General features: G+C 51.6%; 1 protein-coding gene and 1 long non-coding RNA gene across 5 annotated transcripts in view; one reads left to right on the forward strand and one right to left on the reverse strand.

Annotated features, from left to right (window-relative positions):
* The window catches only part of KMT2E (lysine methyltransferase 2E (inactive)), a 2077373-nt gene that overhangs the window by 267126 nt on the left and 1790812 nt on the right, over window positions 1-19435 (reverse strand). The gene's annotated exons all lie outside the window — the stretch shown is intronic.
* The window catches only part of LOC146856128 (uncharacterized), a 49648-nt gene continuing 33270 nt past the window's right edge, over window positions 3058-19435 (forward strand). The window contains exon 1 of the long non-coding RNA XR_014981434.1: window positions 3058-3257. This is a non-coding gene — a long non-coding RNA (uncharacterized LOC146856128). The remainder of the gene's footprint in view (window positions 3258-19435) is intronic.

The following is a 19435-nucleotide window of genomic DNA, read 5'->3' on the forward strand; positions in this document are numbered from 1 at the left end:
TCTTTTTCTTGCATTGGCTACTACCAACGAATTGGAGGTTAACTGTCCTCTAATGTAAATTGGTCCAGATGGTGCTGCCTTATATTTTTGGTCAATCCTTGGTGTGATAAATCATGCTCCGACTGGATCTTTAAAGATGTCATCAGAGTGACGAAGCACTCCTTTAAGCATAGGTAAGCATTGGTGTGATAGAGTCCTATCTATTAAGTCTTGATAAGCTGAAGCATCATCTGGTAGGGATGGGCGTGCGGGGTAGAGGTCTGGGTCTTTATCCCCTTGTGAGTCTATGTCATAGGCGTTACATGGATGTGTGTCCTCTCCTATGTAATCATTATCAGCCCTGTTGGGTGAATGTATGTGATGAGGTGAAATGCTGCCTTCCTCAGACAGTTGTGGTGAAGCAGGTGGAGTGTGGGGGTGGTGATGGTGGAGTTGGAGAGGTAGGGACAGAAGATGTAAATGGCTGAATAGAAGTGTCAATATCCTCTTCAAAAGATAAGCGTCTCTTAGCGGGTAGAGGTGTTGCAGGCTGAAAAATAATTTTCTTTGTTCCGAGCTGAATCTGTAATGTCTTTTGGATCGAGTCCTCTTGCATAGTTTTGAGGATACGCTTGGGTGGAATTAACTGTCCAAACGTGTAACATTTCAGTGCCGGTGGGGTCAGAGCCGAAGCACTATGTCGTTTGTTTTTCGGTAACGAGGCCATGGTCCGATGTGTCCGTTCTGAGGCTTATTTTTTGGAGATGAAGGCCCCTGCTGTAGTTTGATGTTTCGGCGCCGAGGGTGGGGTGTCTGAATAGGTGATTAGGTGCACACCATGGCTTTTGTGCAGTGGTGGCCTGTGAGCAGTTTTATCAGTTGGAGCCAATTTTTGGGACTTCGGATCAGAGGCAAGTGTACTCACGGCCCGAGGCTTTTCGGAAGACTCAAGGGTCACTAGATCTTCTTCCATCTCCGACTCAGATCTGGAGTTGAGGATGGAGACTGGTTAACGAAAAAAGAGGCTGAGTACTTACTGAATGACAACCCAAGAATGCCACTTATGTACGTCCTACCAAAAATTCATAAAGACGCAAATAACCCCTCAGGGAGACCAATTATCTCCGGAGTCAACTCTATTCTAGAAAGACTCGCAAAGTACATTGACACATTCTTGAAACCTCTATTGAGTGGGATTACGAGCTATATAAGGGACACCATGCAAGCCATCACACTGCTAGAAGGTCAAGAGTTTGACAAAGAAAATGAATATCTGGTTACACTAGACTTCACTAGTCTCTACACCAACATTCCCCAAGAGGCGGGCCTAGAGGCCCTTGAAGTCTTCTTGGAAAAACGTGAACGCCCGCACAACGTGCCAACATCTTTTCTAACACAACTAGCTGAAATACGCCTCAAATACAATTTCTTCAGTTTCAATGACAAACAATTTGTACAAATAAAAGGTACTGCGATGGGGTGTCCCTTTGCCCCAGAAATGGCCGTGATGTTCATGGCACTTTTTGAAGAGAAATGGATTTACAATAATAACCCTTTTGATGGATACATGAAAGATTGGCATCGCTACATCGACAATGTTCTTATGCTGTGGAGAGGAACCGAAGAACAACTAATGGATTTCTTATCCTGGTTGAATCTAAGACATCGAGATATACAATTCACAATAAATTACAGCAAAACAGAAATGAACTTTCTGGATTTATTGATAAAACACGAAGAGGGACACCACCTTGTATACGAAAAAAACTGACAGAAACACACTTTTGCATTTCTCAAGCTTTCACCAAAGGAACCTACGGGAGAATTTACCGTACAGCCAATTCTTAAGAACAAGGTGCAATTGTACTAAGAAGGAGAACTATTTCAATAACGCTAAAGAACTCGTAGAAAAACTAGTAGAACGTAACAATCCTCGAAAATTACTGAAAAGAGCAATGAAGCGAGCATGGTACACTCCAAGGGCCATTGGTGTGCATCACTACGTTCTCTGGCTGTACTAATGAACTGAAAAAAATTGTGAGAAGAAACTGGAATACAGTAAAGTCACTTGAACCATTCAAAAACACCCCCATCTTTGCTCTAAAAAGAAATACAGGAGTATAAGAGATTGGCTAGTACGAGCCAATACTGCTAAAAAGAAGAGTGTCCAATCTATCTGCACAATACTGTCTCTACCTCCCATAAAAGGGCATAGGAGATATGGCAACTGTATGTCATGTGACAGCACGATTGAGGGAACAATATTCACGTATGGGAACAAATCGATAAAACATGAAGATTTCACAAATTGCAATACACAAAATGTCATCTATTGCGTAACCTGTCCATGTCCGAAAGTATATGTAGGCAAGACCACTCAGCCCATAAAGAAACATATAAATCAACACCGTTCCCGCATAAGATGTAAGACTTCAAAGACGCCCATGGTTCTACATTGCATTGAAAGAAATCATGGCCCAATCGATATTAAATGGACAATATTAAAACACATTACCGGTAATAATATAGACATACTGCTGTCTAGATTTGAGGCAAAAACCATACTATATTTGGATTCAATTGAAAATTGACTTAACGAAATGAGCAAGATAACTCACTGTGGCTGATAAATTAATAAACAACATGATCCCAGAACATTCTGTCCTTCTCGTTTATACTTGAGACTCCGTATACCGTCAAAAAACTGCAGGGTAGAAGTAAGAATTGGACTAGTAAATTTTTTCTAACAGCGCAGACAGCATCTCTTTACTATTCATTGTAAAGAATACGATATATGAAAGATCTATCAAAATTCCCCACGGCACAAAAGGGAGATGCTTTAAAGACCTAATGAACATAAGTGCACCAGCAGAACACCGCCAGCTACCGGATATGAATTTAGAACCCAGCCTTAGATAGCTCCAGCACAATTCAAAGACATAAATGAAAGCCCATTAGCGGCAGAGAACGCCAGAAGACATCACCATGACAACGAAGCCACAGGAAGTCAGGCATTTACAAATGCAGACAAACACTTCCGGTTAAGGCCGGAGAAGCGTGTACAAACGCGGAAGAATCAGTTTGGATTCAACCGAGGTAGAGGAATGAATGGTGTGAAGCCACCGCCATTACGGACCGGGAGGCGAAACATAGAAGAGATAAACACCCCGGAGTAAGAGACGCTAAGGACGGAAAGGCGAAGCACTGACGAGATCGCGGACCGGGAGGCGTTTTCCAGAGGAGAGAAACGCTACGGACTCAGAGATATAAAAAAACAGGTACTGGGAACTCACACGCTGGTCACAATAGTATAACTGAGCATACGAAGAACGCAAAGCATCACCTGTAATACGAGTACTGTGCACTGTAGGTCGTAATACCCACTTCCTCGTTTTTAAAGCACAAATACACCTGTAAAACTGGGTTACCAAGGAGCTGAATGACACACACCTACTGGGTTTTTATTAAATGGAGGTGCCGGCACCACTAGAGGTTGTTAGTCTTGGCTAACCTGAACAACACCGAGCTAATCACATAGGTCTGCTAGAAAATAATCTGTTTCCCTAGAGGAACCTACAGTGGATAATACTCAATCCACCTCTTCGAGAGTTGATGACTATCGCTACGAATTAAACACCACATAAAGGAATACAGGAGCTTCACGGTACTCTACGCCCTGACGAAGACCTTCGTTTGAAACATTGCGCTTGGTCCCATTTATTGAAGGTCGAAACGCGTTGGCTCTTTATTAAGAGAGGTTCAGAGTAACCAAATCTAATGACATTGCTCCATACTAAGGCACATACGAGCAGAACAGTGGACGCTCTCAACTAGAGTTTGTAAACAAATCTCTGACCTCTCCAGGACCTATATAGTGATTTCAATTGAGGACTGAAGAAAATAAATTCCCAATTAAAACTATAATCTAGTAGGATTTGCTCATGTTAGCAATGAGCCAGGAACATATTCTTTTGTATGAATATTTGTCTCAAAGTGTTAGGTCATTTGTATGTTAGTGATGTAAATATTGTCTACGTGTTATGTATTTTTGTTTAAAGTATTTCATGTATTCAAAAAGAAGGGGTCATATGTCCTAAAATGTTATGTGATGGTAACCTCTTTTTTTACCGAAGTTAAATAACGAATGAATCCATAAATAAATGGTAGCCCAAAGTTAATTGAGAAAACCATTGTGGCAGAATGGAAAATCGATTGATGGTGTCAGAGGTATTTTATGTATATTGATGATAGTTTTTGATTCCAACCTCTGATTTACCTGACTTGAATCACTCCCCTTTTCTAGACTTACTCCTCGGCAGCAGAGGCTTCTTTCTGTTCCTCGTCCGGCTGGCCGAAGGTGTCAGGTGTGTTGTCTGAGTGCCTGCACTGCATTTATAGGTGTCACTCACGTCGGTCCCAAAGGGTTTTCTTAGACTGGAATGACCTGCAAGCCTCACAGGTATCTTCCCAATGGTTGGGTGAGAGGCATAAGTTACAGAACGAGTGTTGGTCTGTGTAAGGGTATTTCAAATGGCAGTTTGGAAATAAGTGGAACTGAGTGAATTCTTCCATCAGCAGCTAATTTTTCGGTTACAGCTGTTTGATATGAAAGGACCCAGCCGGGTGTGGCCCGTAGGCTGTTGGGGTGAGTTGAAGGACCCGCAGTGCAAAATTATTTTGCTCAGAAAGCAAAAGTGGCTACATGATGGGGACAATACTGTTGAGTTAAGGGATCTACTGGCGAACTAAATGGAGTTACAGATGATCAAGAACCAGAGTGCGAGAGAGTACATCCGAACCCATTGACGGTAAGAATAATCTTACAATGGAGTTGATGCGCAGTATCACCAAAAGGACGAGTCACACAGCCTTGTGACTTGAATAAACTTCAGTGCAGTTTTATATTTAAATTATTATGATAAGTATTAAATAAAAACTTTAACACAAAACTACTAAGAACACCAAAAAGGCTTCTTTTGGTATATACAGTCATGCGACAGGAAGGAGGGTGGGTCATTGAGGAATCCGCAGATCGATACTGTGTCCACAAAAAAAGCATAACAGAAGGTAACTGGTTCTTTGGATAGCCACACTACCTACGGATACCTTACCTTTTGAATGGGGTTCCCAAGCAGTCCCACACCCAGAGATGGGTGCGTATCTGTTTATACTAAAAAACCCTGAAAAAAAGAACAATCAAAGTGACTGTCTCTCCTCACTTTGGAATCCAAACAATAATGTTTTGCAAAAGTGTTAAGGGAGGCCCAAGAAGCTACCTTATAATTATCTGCCACAGGGACCCTGCTAGCCAAGGCTGAAGTAGAATATTTAGCTCTAGTAGAATGAAAATAAATACCTTCAGGAGGCTCCTTGTGAGCCATGCTGTGGCAGATTTGATACCTCGATAGAGTCCTGTTGAGCACTGCCTTTCCCTTCATTTTTCAAATGTACCCTACAAACAGCAGGTCCTCCAGTCTGCATTCCTGTGTCCTTTCCAGGTAGAAACTGACAGCTCTTTTGAGGTCCAAATGATAAAGTCTTACCTTCTCTTTGGTTGGATGGGGAGGAGAATAAAATGTGGAAAGTGTGATAGACTGACCCAAATTGAAGAGAGTGGCCACTTTTGACAGGAAGGGAGCCCTGGTTCTCAACACCATCTTAAAAGAAAGTGGTGAAAGGTGGATTTACACTCAAAGCTTGAAGGTCACTAACTTGCTTTGCCAAGGGGTTGTGGCCAAGCCGAGCTGCAAGATGGCTGTTTATTAGGGTGGCTCTGCCGGCCTAGCGCAATATCCGTAAATTATCTGATGCTTAACCACAAATTTTCAGCCCAAAAGTAGCCAGGATGTTGCGGAAACAGCAGCGGTGCGTTTAGAGGGAATTCTAACAGCGGCTCGCTCACTGTAGCGGGAGAAAACTGAAGCGGCGCTGCCGGTTGAGGTCCCGGCCTGAGGCGGTCAAGATGGCGCCGACTGCCAGACGAAGGACCAACATGGTACTCACCGGATCGAGCGAAGCTGGCGGCCACTACTGACTGTACCGAGTGGCGAGAGCGCAGGTGTAGCCTGCTATCGGCTGCCGGTGGACCAGCAGCCATCTGGAGCGGACGGTGGATCTAACTGATGCCAGCCAGGTGAGTGAGCGCCTACTGCTGTGCATGTCTGAACAGTCCTGGTGGTCATTGGGAGAGATGCGGAGGCATACAGCGGTGCGCGACAACGAGCGTCGGCAGTGTGCACATACTCCGTCTGCCACGATAATCTGAGTTGGTGCGATCGCTAAAGGATCCGCGTACCGGCTTTCCAACCCAGCGGGGGCCCGGTGAGATACAGCAGGGAGCCCTCGGCTGTGCCGGGTGGTGAGCGCGCAGGTGTAGTCTGGTGACAGCAGTCGGCAGACCGGCAGAAATCCGGAGCTGACTGTGGATCCAGCTGAAGGCAGCCGGATGAATGAGCGCTCACTGCGGTGCCTATCCGTGAGTCTGGGTATTCGTCGTGAGGGCTGCGGAGCCTGCAGGGGTGCGAGAAGACGCGCGTGAGCAGCGTGCACACAATCCAGCTGCCATGCGAATCCGAGCTGATGTAAATGCCAAAGGAGCCGTGGGCCAACCTGGAAACCCCGCGGGGGCCCGGTGGGTTACAGCAACGAGCACCAGATGCCTGCGCCTGAGAAGATCAGTGCCAATTGCAAACGGACGTGGCTACCGGGAACGGACCACGAATTTGATGCCATACAGTGAAGCGGTCAAGCGAGAAAACAGACGACTCATGTCTTGGCACAGGATTTAGCGCGCTGCTAGCGAGGGCAGTCCAAAGGGCACATATCCGTTATAACTAGGAGGACACCAGCGACCAAACAGTCTCTATAACTGGGCAGAAATTCTCCCATAGCTTGCACAGATTTGGGAGACAAAGTGAACTGTGGCGCTCAATCAGGGTGTACATCAACCACGAGGTGCAGGACAGCCAGAATTTGGCGGCAGAGCACTCCTCTGGCGGCACCCAGCGGCTCCACGGGCATAGCGACTCTCCCCTGAGACAACCGATACCATCCATAGAGGACATTGGGGCCTATAGACCTGGAGAGCCTGGGCCTATTGACGATACACGCTGCAGACAGGCGATATAGAAGAAAGATGATAATGGGGAAAGCGGACAACAGGCAAGCCAAAATCCCTTTCGAGAAACGCTTTTCCAGACTGCAGGACGTCAACTCAACACCGATCACAGTGGTGCCAGAAACGCAGATGGAACCGGAACAAGAGGACGATATCAAAAGCATGTTCCGGGAGGTGAAAGTAAGTCTCAGAGCCATAGACGCAAAACTGGACTCTGGCGCAGCGGATGGATCATGTCACACAAAAAGTGGACAAACATGAAGCCAGAATTGATACCCTGGAGACCAGAGTCTCGGACTCGGACGATCGATGGAGACACAGGAGCACCTACTCCGAATGGATAAAGTGTTGGATGTTATCAAGGCCCACAACGAAGACCTTGAAGCGAGGTCCCGCAGAAACAACGCTCGAATAACGGGGGTACCTGAGTCAACAAATATTGCAAACATGGAAAAATTTGTGGAGGACCTCCTGAAAGATCTATTTGGGCCTGACCTATCGCCGATGTTCCTGGTAGAGCGAGCACACCGCACGCTGGTGGCTAGCCAGCACCTAAGATGGCCGCACTTGTTTAAGGCTCCGACTACCAACTGAGTAATCTCTCGCCTAGATCCGTCAAATGTATCCGTTGAGCCAGCTGTACCTGCCAACTGGGAGCCCTTTGCATCCAGGAGTCATCCGGTTTGTCCGGGGGGAAATTTCGACAGCCCCAGCCCGGGTTCTTGGCCCCGTAATCGTGAGCCAGCAGGAGGTGGAGTTCCAGCCACGACGCTACCCGGCATCATAGTACGAGACCCCGGTGCACGGAAGAGGTCTGCAGGCGGATTTTGACCTCTCCCCGGCTTGAAAATCACTCTAGCTCTTGCCTCGTCCCAGCCGATTCATCGTAGGCTCGGGAGGGCATGTCGTCATCTGCAGCAGCGGCGCCGCACCGGGTGGGCTCTGTTGTACGTGGCCGCCATCGGAGCGCTCCTGGCCTGGACCCTGTGATGTGGAGGTGAGTGGGGGCGGCGCTGGACTTCTCCCCCCTTCTCCCAACTTGCACTCTTCGTTACAGCCGTGTGTGCACGCTGGGAGTAATCGGCCATCCTACACCCTGACGGCCTACTTTTTAATTCAGTTCAGCACCCCCCCCCCCCCCCCCCCCATGTCATAGGCTGGTGGCCGGGTGTACTGCGGGCGGGGGGCGGACCTGGAGGTTGCAGACTGTCTACCATAAGCCCAAAAACGCTGGAGAATAGTGCACTGAAGATGCTGCCAGTGAACTGTGGGCCTGAATGAAGGACTGCAAGTGTGGGTGAGTGTAGCACTGAAGGTACCTTCTGATCTCTGGGGCCCCTGTTGACAGGAAATAACACTCGTATTTGGGGGCATTCAAGATTTATTTATACTTTTTACGGGTTCTGGATCTCTCCGTCCCCGATGTCTCCACCTTGGCTATCCCTGAGATCGGAGGTCCTACCTTAACCTTCAAAGGCATAGCAGAGTTAAAGAAACACAGATCTGGTGGCAAACCCAGCCGCAGAATCACAGGGATCAACCGACTTAACTTGCCTGACTTTATGATAGCAGTCAAGTACCATATCCTATCCTACCATCCTTGTTCCCTTCATTCTCCCGTTTCTGGACTCGAGACCTTTGGACACTTCATGATCTCCATTCTATCCCGGTGGAGCTGCATCGACAGCTATAGGGGAGATTGGCTACGGCTCACCGCTAGAGCCGTCACCTACTCAGCCGGACTTCGGACATAGATCTCATCTTTTTTCTCCACTGCTGTTCTCCTCCCTATGGACTTCCAGCTGTCTCCTACACTACTTTCAATGGAACTAAGACGTTGCCTCCTGGGCTGAATCTTCAACTGTTTGGACTTACCACAGAGCTTGCTTAACCTTTGGCTGAGACCCGGTGGATCTATCATACACAGCTATATACAAGTTGGGCCCTGGGATTCACCCTCTCGGCCGGCACCTACCCAGCTGGACATCGGACACTGTTTTTCCTCGTCTCCCCATTATGTTCCCTTCCTTCCCCCGCTTCTAGGGGCATGATCACCATGAGGCTCCTTTCCCCCGCCACTGCCTCTACTGTCCCCTACTGTTCTTCACCCCATGCCCTTTCTTCTGCCTCCTGATATTCTCCCAATCCCCTCTACTGTTCCCCCTTTTTCCTTCCTTACTCCATCAGTTTTTAATTTTTCTATGTCATCAATGCACTAGTAACGAATGTAACTGTAACTGATTTAATGCTGTTGTATTGTTTAATCTTCATGGAAAGCACTCTGATAGCTCCGGGTCTAGTCAGCGCTAAATAGAACTCAATAAATAAAAATAAATAAATAAGACCACCCCCCCCCCCCCCCCCATCCCCCCACACCGCTGCTCAACCCAGAACAATCCTAGCCCGCTTACTCAACTACAGGGATAGAGATACCATCTTAAGACTGGCTAGGGAGAAAGGAGATCTGAGACACCAAGGGAACAGCATTGCATTTTATCCAGATTTCATCCAAGCGGTACAGGCAGCGCGACGAGAATTCACCCCTGCCAAGAGGCTATTCCAACGAGCTGGCACAAAATATGCAATGCTGTACCCGGCGAAGCTGAGAGTGCAAATGGGTGGCAAACCTCTGATATTCACCGAAGCCAACGCGGCGATGAAGTATGCTAAGCAGATGGCAAGGCAGCAACAAAACAAGGCCGCGGAGGCTGCAGGATCCCCAAGTAGCCAGCTGAGCGACAAGACTGAGAACTGTCAGGAGAATGAACTGGTATGAATGAGTGTGGGGTTCACAGAGTCACACACTGCCTGGTGTTTCAATTTGTTTTTGCTTTGAACTGTTCTGTTAAGCAGGTACAACGCTCGGCCACCCGGTCGTCATGTTGATGGGGCGGTGTGCCGGCAACGCCATGCCCCCACGGGATGATTCCCACTGATTCTATGTTCTATTGGTCAAAATATGAAGTGGGAGGGGTTCTGAGGGATGCACAACCTGATTGGGGGGTTGGTGTGGGAGGGGTGTGGGAAGGGGTTGTTTATGTTTTGTGTTGGCTATTTCATTACACTTCAGATCTGTCGGTCAAAATTGCCAAGTTGAGTAGCACACCACGACCATGGGATCAAATTGAGGCATTTCACAGGCATACACCACATTACAGGATAAGAGTGGGATCTAGTGCGTGTACACCATGTAATTGGGATCCTGAGTTAAGCATGGCACTGAGGTGCGCTGTTCTACACTGTCCAAACTAAACTCTATCACCTGGAACGTCCGTGGTCTTAACGATCACGGAAGGTGTGACTGGTACAGACGTATCTTGCCAGGCACAAGTCGGACATATGAAACCCACCTGAATGACAATGCTAAGAAGAGATTGTCCTATAGCAGATGGGGGGGGGGCATGTATCTAGCTACTTAAGCTACTCCCGTGGGGTAGCTATATTGATCAGATATATTACCCAACACTCACTAACACATTGATATATCTCCTACCCAGAGATATCAACACAAATACACAACAATACTTGAATTGTAAATATAGTAAGTAGCAAAAAACACAGTGGTCTCCAGGGGGAGACCAAACCATATACTAAAAAAGTAGAATGCGAACTGCGAACAAAGTCGGGACTTGGACCGAGAGACTGAGAGAAACTGGGGACACCAAGAACCACCCAAGTCATGAGCAGATTGGAAACAAAGCTGCGTGCCCGATAGACATTAAGGGGGAAGTCGTGGGGGGCGTGGCCGAGCCGAGCTGCAAGATGGCTGCCGTGTAACGGGGCTTTGCCGGCCGAACGCCTAAATCCGTCAGTTCATCCGTTTTACGCCGACATCCTGTCCCGACAAAGCTGTGGCGGAGGGTGCCCGGACGTAGAGGCATCGATCCCTGCAATCCGGACCGAAATCGGTGGCGGCGATCCGGAGCGGTGCTCCCTTGAAGCCCAGGCGGTGGCTCTCCTGACTCCCGGCCGGGGATCCCAGCTACGCAAGTCCCGTGTCGCGGGCCAGAACACGACGTGCGAAGGCCGCGGCTGCCGGAGGGGGGACGGATCCTGCTGTCCCTGGCGCCCCGGACGGCCCGGGGGGGCCCTAATCTACGGCGATCTCCCCGCCTCCTGACAATCTACGTGAGCACTGACGGGACGACCCTGGGGCTGCGAGAGCGACGCCAATCCTGCTACCCTCGACGGTGACCCGGGTGGTGGAGTGCGCCTTCCTTCAGCCTCCGCCCGGTGCATAACTATCGAACTACGGAGGATCCGGGGACTGCGGAGTGTGTGCCCGCTGTACGGCCGCCCCAACTGCTGGTCACTAGCGGTGTGCCCATTTGGAGGGCCTGTCCCGGCCTCGGACCCGCACGTGGTGAGAGCTGCAGGCCTGGGAGGGAGCAGATTGGGCATGGTGGGCCCGTGACTTTGTCCGGACTCGAAGGCCTGTGCATACTCTGTTGGGCCCATTTTTCCTACCCACCCTCCCGCTGAGACTCTGATGGTGTGACCCCTTTGCTGCGCCATGGGTAAGACGGATGCTAAGCAGAGGAAGCTCCAGTTTGGGAAGCACATGGGTCAGGACACTGAAACTGTCCCAGCGTCCCAGACGGTGGTCCCTGAAACGCAGCTGGAGCCGACGCAGGACGCCGAGGATGTCAAGAGCATGTTTCGGGAGTTGAAGGGCTGCCTAAAGGAGATAGACGGCAAGTTGGACTCCATGGCCAGGCGACTGGACGGAATATCGCACAAGGTGGATCAACACGAGGAACGACTGGCGGCGGTAGAGGCGCGGGTTGCCGACTGTGAAGAGAGTAGCGGTGATACCCGGGAGCAGCTGCTGCGCATGGACAAGGTCCTGGAGGTGATAAAAAGTCGCAACGAAGATTTGGAAGCCCGCTCTCGCAGAAATAACGTGAGAATTATTGGTATTGCGGAATCCACAAACATTGGCACTATGGAGCACTTCGTTGAAGGGATGTTCCGCGACCTGTTTGGTGAGGCCCTGTCGGCCATGTTCCTGGTTGAAAGGGCACATCGCACTCTGGGGCCGCGGCCGGTGCTGGGGGCGCCGCCGCGCCCGATCCTTGCCAGGATCCTCAACTATCGAGACAGAGACACGATCCTACGGCTGGCACGTGAAAGAGGTGAGCTAACATTCCAAAACATGGCAATATCACTGTTTCCCGACTTCACTCAGGCTGTGCAGGCCGCCAGGCGTGAATTCCTCCCGGCGAAGCGGATCTTCCAGAAAGTGGGGACAAAATATGCGATGTTATATCCTGCTAAGTTAAGGGTCCACCACGGGGGGAAATCGATGGTCTTCACGGCTGCGACGGAAGCACTCAAATTTGCGAGGCAGGCGGAGCGGACGCTGAGAGACAAACGTTCCGGGCAGGGGACACCGCCGCACGACCAGCTTAGTGACGTTGAGTAACTAGGCCTACATTTTATGTACTCGTTGAACTGGAACGTATAGAGACGCCGGACAGCTTGGTTGTACCGTATCACTTGTTGCTCTATTACGGAGGCTCTGAACTTATAGAGTGCCGTGGCTGCCGTGGGGAACGGAGAGGTCAAGGGATACGAGGTTCGGGGACTACTCTTGTACATTGACTGAGAACTGGTGAGGGGATCGGTGTTTGGCTTACCCCGCCGCAGGCAGATAGTGTATATGTTAATGGGCGGTAATGTTCGGCCACCCTGTCGCCTTTTGGACAGGGGAGTATGCCGGTGACCCACGCCCTCACAGGGATGAATCCCGTAATTTCACTGATGCAATATAGTTGTTGGGTGGGGTGGGGGGGGGGCGAGTGTCTCAACCTGATTGGGGGGTTGGTGTGGGTGGTGAGGGGATTTGGTTAATGTTGTTTGGTTTTCTTCCACTGCACTATTTGTATGTAATACTACAGGATGATGTGGCCCTGCCGCTGACCGCTGCCATGTTCTTCTTGTTGTTACGAAATTCAGAGCGAGAGCTCTTCCTGCGGACCACATGCGCGCTGCCGCTACTGAACCCATTGCTGCGTAGGAAACACCACCGCACACATACCTGACCGCGCTGCGTTGTTTTACTTGGAATATTCGTGGTCTGAATGACCATCGCAAGATCAGATTGACCCATGCATATCTGACACGACACCAAGTTGACATCTGTTTCCTTCAGGAAACGCATTTGCCCCAAGTAGCCGGGGTGAGGCTTCGACATGCTAGATGGGGGGAAATACACACGTCTGGCTACTCCAGCTACTCCCGGGGAGTGGCCATTTTAATACGACGAGGCCTACCCTGGCAAACATATCGGGTGCATGCCGACACTGAGGGGCGCTACATAATATTGCAGGGGAAGCTTTTTCACATGCCAATGACACTAGTCAACATTTATGGCCCAAACTCGGACGACCCTGATTTCTTCCGACACGTCTGGCACAAGACACAGTCGCTGGGAGAGGGCGCATGCATGTGGGGCGGTGACTTCAACGCGGTACTCTCGCAGGAACTAGACAGGGAGGGAGCGGCCCGCGTGCATCACCCGCATGTGGCTGACCTCCTCCGTGGCCTAATGACGGACTATCAGCTATTAGATTCGTGGCGCGTTCTGCACCCCGAGCTGCGGGAGGGCACCTGCTTCACCCCACACAGGGGAGCTTGGTCCAGGTTGGATTTTTGGCTTTTAACCCCACAGGTACATGCATGGGTGTCGGACGTCGCGCACAGGGCGCGCACCCTTTCTGACCACTCGCCAGTGGAACTGATGCTACGCGTGCCACAGCCATATGTGACGCCCTTCGCGTGGCGCTTACCAGCGCAGGCCCTGACCGATCCGGTGTTTCGGGAAGATATATACCAACGCGTTACGGAATATTTTGAACAGAACACTGGCTCTGTTACGTCGGAAGGCACCCTGTGGGACGCTTTCAAGGTGGTAATACGAGGTCACTGCATCGCGGGACAGGCTGCGGTGCTGAAGACCATCAGGGGAACGCTGAAGCGGCTGGAAGACAGCCTGCATGCTCTGGAGGTGCAGTACTGCTCGGACCTATCGGCGTCAACTCTGGCGGAAACACGCACCAAGCTCACGGAATACCAGGCTGAAGCCGATAGGGAGCTTAAGTTTCTGACTAAACAGGCGGTGGCCCGCAGATATGGCGAGGGGGACCGACCGGGCAAGACGCTAGCTCTTCTGCTGCGTTCGCAGCGGCCATCCCCCTTCATCTCCTCAGTGGCGACACCGGAGGGCGGGCATGCGTATACTCCTCCAACAATTCTAGATACGTTTAGGACCTTTTATAAAGAATTGTACCGCACCCGGGGTGCGCCGCCGCTGTCGGAGCTGTCGGGATACTTTGATACGATCCAGCTCATTTGGTTCAATGCACACCAAAAGGGGTACTTTGATCGCCCCTTTGAGATAGACGACGTTAAAGAGGCGATAGGCGCACTGGCGGCCGGGAAGGCGCCGGGGCCGGACGGGTTACCGGCACAATTCTATAAGGAATATGCGGATCTGCTGGCCCCCAAGCTACTGGCAGTATATACTGAGGCCGTTGAAGCGGGTGTGCTCCCTGAATCGATGAGAGAGGCGGTCATTATCGCCCTCTTAAAACCGGATAAAGACGTGCAACACTGCGATTCCTATAGGCCGCTGTCCTTAATTAATACGGATGCTAAGATTTTCGCGAAAATGCTGGCATTGCGGTTGCAACCGGTACTGCCGCTCATGATACGGCCTGACCAATCGGGCTTTGTGCCGGGCCGCTCTACGTCTCACAATCTTCGAACTCTATTTGGGGTGCTGCACTACTTAGCCCCGCATGTACAAGCCGTAGCGGTGCTGTTGGACGCAACAAAAGCGTTCGACTCCCTGGAGTGGGGATTCCTGTTTCCCTTGCTGCAGCGAATGGGTATGAGCGAGGCATTCATTGGCTATATTCGCTTGTTGTATATCAACATCACTGCCCGGGTACGGGTTAACGGGCTAGTCTCTGCACCCTTTGCCATCGGGAGGGGTACGAGACAGGGCTGCCCCTTATCGCCCCTGCTATTTGCCATCGCCACAGAGCCCCTGGCGGCTCGCATCCGACAGCACCACGCAAACCGGGGCATAGGCTTTTCGTCGAGGGCACTGACCGTGTCTCTGTACGCGGATGATATTACCCTGTATGTAACCGACCCGCGGGAAAACCTTTCGCCCATGACAGGAGAATTGATAGAGTATGGATTGCTATCAGGTGTAACCATAAATTGGGAGAAGTCGGTTATTCTACCTTTGACGGCCGGGACGACTCGCTTTTCCCCGAATTGCCCGCTGAAATGGGCGGACGGACCGGTGCGATACTTGGGGGTCTGGATCAGCACTGATATGCAGCAAATATGGTCGGAGAATTATAGGCGTGCACTGGGCTGGGTCGAGGAGCGGGTCGGCCGCTGGAAGCATTTGCCCCTTTCGCTGGCGGGCAGGATTGCGGTGGCCAAGATGGTCATCCTGCCGAAGTTCTTATATCTCTTCGGGAACATTCCGCTGCCCCTGACTGCTAGTTTTTTGCGCCAATTGCGCTCGCAGATGGTGGAGCTGGCGTGGGGCGGTAGGCAGCCGAGGGTGGCGTGGGAGACCCTCACTCTCCCGCAGCGACAGGGAGGCCTGGCGGCGCCGGATTTCCCGCTCTACGCCTACTGCGCGCAGGCACAGTTTTTACACCACTGGGTCCACCCAACGCCGTTCCAGCCACATGTGGCGATAGAAACGGATAGAGCGGCACCGTTGCCGCTCGCCGTGGCCCTATATGCGCCGCACAAACGGCGATGCGCTGACATAGACCCGGTGCACGCACTTAGATGGGCCTGGGATGGGCTGCGACGCAGGGCTGGACTGGACCTCTTGTATGCTGGATCGATGCCGCTGCGACATAACCCGATGTGGGCCCCGCTGCAGAATATGCGCACTGGCGAGCGGGCTGCGGCGCACGGCCTTCGCACAGTGGGTGACTTGTTCCCGGGGGGTTCCTTCATCACGCTGGAGCAGATGTGTGGCGAGGAGGCTCCGACGCTGTTAGACACGCTACTTTACTGCCAGTTACGCCACACAGGTCATAAACTGTTTCCCACATTTCCGGCTCCTCCGCCAGATTTACCAGCCCTGGAGAACGTGCTGGCGGTGGAATCAGGGCGCAAGCTTATATCCAGATTGTACCAACGTATGCAAGCTAGCCATCCTGTAGTGATCCCGGCGGCCCGTGAGCTGTGGTCTGCGGAATTGGGTTCCGACATTTCTGATGAACACTGGGATCTATGCTGCAGGCTCCTGGGGGTCCTATCCCCTAATTACCGACTTCGCCTGATACACTTTAAATATATTCATATGATATATCGTACCCCTCACCGGCTCCACCGCATGGGACTGAGAGATTCCGATGCTTGCTGGCGGTGTCGCACAGGCGGGGCGACCTTCATACATATGGCGTGGGACTGTCCCCCGCTGGCGGCATTCTGGGTCAAAGTGTTAAACATAGTAGGAACGATCACTGGTCTGCAGATCCCATGCACCCCGCAGGCTACTCTGCTAGGTATATTGCCTATGGTCAAGCCCAAACACCGGAAGTTGCCAGCGATGCTTATCCTACTAGCCAAACGCCAAGTTGCGATGCACTGGGGGGTGGCTACAGCGCCTAATATCAGGGACTGGGTGCGAAGCGTAGTTTATTGCCAGTCGCAGCTAGCGCTATATTGGGAGATGATGCCGATGCGTTCCAGGCCAAAGGATATCTGGGAACCCTTTACTCACTGGTTGGCGCAGACAACGCTTCAAGGACTGTAATTTTCAAGTTAATTCCCTGCTATTGCTGGGGGACGGATGCGGGTCGGATGGCATGTAGGGCACGCTGGACTACATAGATGGGTCGGGAGACAGTACGGCGGGAGGGGGTGGGCGTATGGTTGGGTCAAGCGCATGGGGTTCGAACACTTTGTGAGGGAGCATATCTATAGTATTACTAGCGGTGAAGTGGTGGGCGGCAGTCTCGTCCATAACATGTTATATGTACACAGCAGTGGATTGTATTGTTTTCTGTTGTTTAAAAATGCAAATAAAAAGAATATAAAAAAAAAAAGGGGGAAGTCGTGATTGCAATTTTCAAGAAGGACCCTTTCCAGTGGACCCTGAAGAAACCCTGTGGAAGACAGAAGGTTGGAGAGTCACCCCACCCGTGGATACCCCAGGAACCAGGAAACCTACACCAGGGAAGCCAGGTGCATAGCTGTGAAGCGCCATTGGATACAGCCGTAGACCACAATGGAGGACTTTGAAGAAAATGGCACTAGAGAAGTCTGTGCAAGAGTCCAGTGGAATCCAAGGGTGGATTCTTGAAGAGGAAAACCTGTAAGCATAGGGGACAGAGTCTATGCCACTCGGAGGTGACCAGGAGACACGGAAGAGCAATGCCCACCGATGTTGGACGGTTCTTAAGTGTTGACGGTGACCTTGTCGCTGCAGCTGTGAGGACCAAGCAATGCTGAGGAGTACCAGGAGCCGTGGACAAGCTGTCCCACATCGGAAGTCGAGGATCAGGGGGTCGGTGTCCGGCCAGGGCACCAACAAGTCTAGGTAGCTGACACTAGCGTGAGAAAGAAGAAGGAGCAACATTGGGACCAGCAAGGTCCAAGAGACTCACCACAAGCAGGAGAGTCAGAGCAGACCCGAGCAAGCAGGGGAGCCCACTGGAGCAGAATAAGACCATCAAGAGGACCCACGAGCTGAAGGCACCAGAGTCTCAAGGGGACCTCGAGCAGTTCACCAAGAAGGAACACCCAAGGTGCAGAGGATGCAGAGGACGATGTACTTTGCAGGAAGAATTCCTGGAGGCTGGAGCCTCTTGTAGCCCGAAGTTCTCTGGAGTGCAGAGCCAACAAGCCTTGGCAACGGCAAGTCAATGTGGTGCAAGGGGGTTCAGTCCCAGCAATTCAGATGAGAAATACTGTTCTCAAAATTGCAAAGAGGTCAGGTCAGGCCTAGAGGGAGTCGCAGAAACAACACTGGGTTCCTGGGCCTTACTAAGTCCGTGAGACGTCAAAAGCAGCAGACTGGGAGGGGGGGCGTGGCCTGCAGCCGATCAAGATGGCCACGACCTAGAGGAGCACCGAAGGAGGCGTCGGTTCCCCGCATAAATCCGTGCATTTATCCTGCCTCAATGGTCATTTTAGGAAAGCCGAAGGTGTGAGGCATCCATAGCGCTCCTTGCTGACAGGAATGGGTCCCGCGCACGCCGGAGGAAGCGTGACGAAAGAAGCGGCCTAGTCCCGCGAACGAAGCCGGGGACTGAAGTGCAGCTGCGGCCGTCGGAAAGCGGCTGGAGCGACCGGGCAGCGCGAAGCAACGTGAGTGCTTCGGTGGACGGCGGCTGCCGGGAGCGACATCCACATGAAGAGAGCGGCTGTGTCCGGGACTTCTTCTCCCTCTCCCGCACTCGGAGGGGGCCTGAACGGCCACTTTGGACCCCGTGGGGTGAAACGCAGGGCCCGAGGCAGAAAACGGCGGAGGGATCGCCCTGAAGCGGAGGCCGTGTGCGGAGGCGGAGACCTCCTGGAGCGCGCACTGAGGCGGGTGCGGTCTGAGCCGTGAAGCCTGGCTTGGCTGGGCGGCTGCAGCACGGGACAGACGTACACTGAGGGCCTTCACTGGGTAACGAACTGCAATACCCCTGATAAGGTATGTGGCGGAAGACAAAGAGCGACACTTAGCCCGGCCATTGCTGAAGTGGGGGGGTGCCTGCACGAAATGCGAACATCGCCCAGGGGACCCGGCTGGATCTGTTGAGGAGGTCTGTGGCAACAGTGCATGGGACGGAGGTCCGGAGTAAACGTGGGAGCAGTATCAGGTGATGCTTAGATTCATATGTATTGGCGGCGCTTAAACTGTCCACTGCCCCACTAAATTCCAGATATCAGCGCGGCGGGAAACCCGGCAGGCCGCGCGCGGAGGGTGCTCCCGCGGCACGCGGCGGCGATTACTGTTAGGCGCAATACAGACTTAGGCGAAAATGGGGGCAGGGGCCCACGAACGAACTCGCAGGGCAAATTGGATAAGTATGCCTACCAAAAAGACCTTCCCAACCTGTCTGAGCGCAAAGACGGGCCTGATAAAGACTCGGGTCAGGTGGGAGTGGTGAAAGTGACACTGGAGGATATTATGGCGGCTCTTGATAAAGTACAATCGACAGTTGGATCCATTTCGACTGATGTCTCCTTCCTGAGGGCGGATTTTCAGAAGATGTCGGCCAGGGTCACGGAGGTTGAACAAGTGACAAAATCCTTAACAAAGGACACCACCGCGCTACTTCAGAGGGTCAGTCACTGAGA

The sequence above is a fragment of the Triturus cristatus genome, chromosome 4_1 (assembly GCF_964204655.1).
Source record: "Triturus cristatus chromosome 4_1, aTriCri1.1, whole genome shotgun sequence".
NCBI classification, from domain to species: domain Eukaryota; kingdom Metazoa; phylum Chordata; class Amphibia; order Caudata; family Salamandridae; genus Triturus; species Triturus cristatus.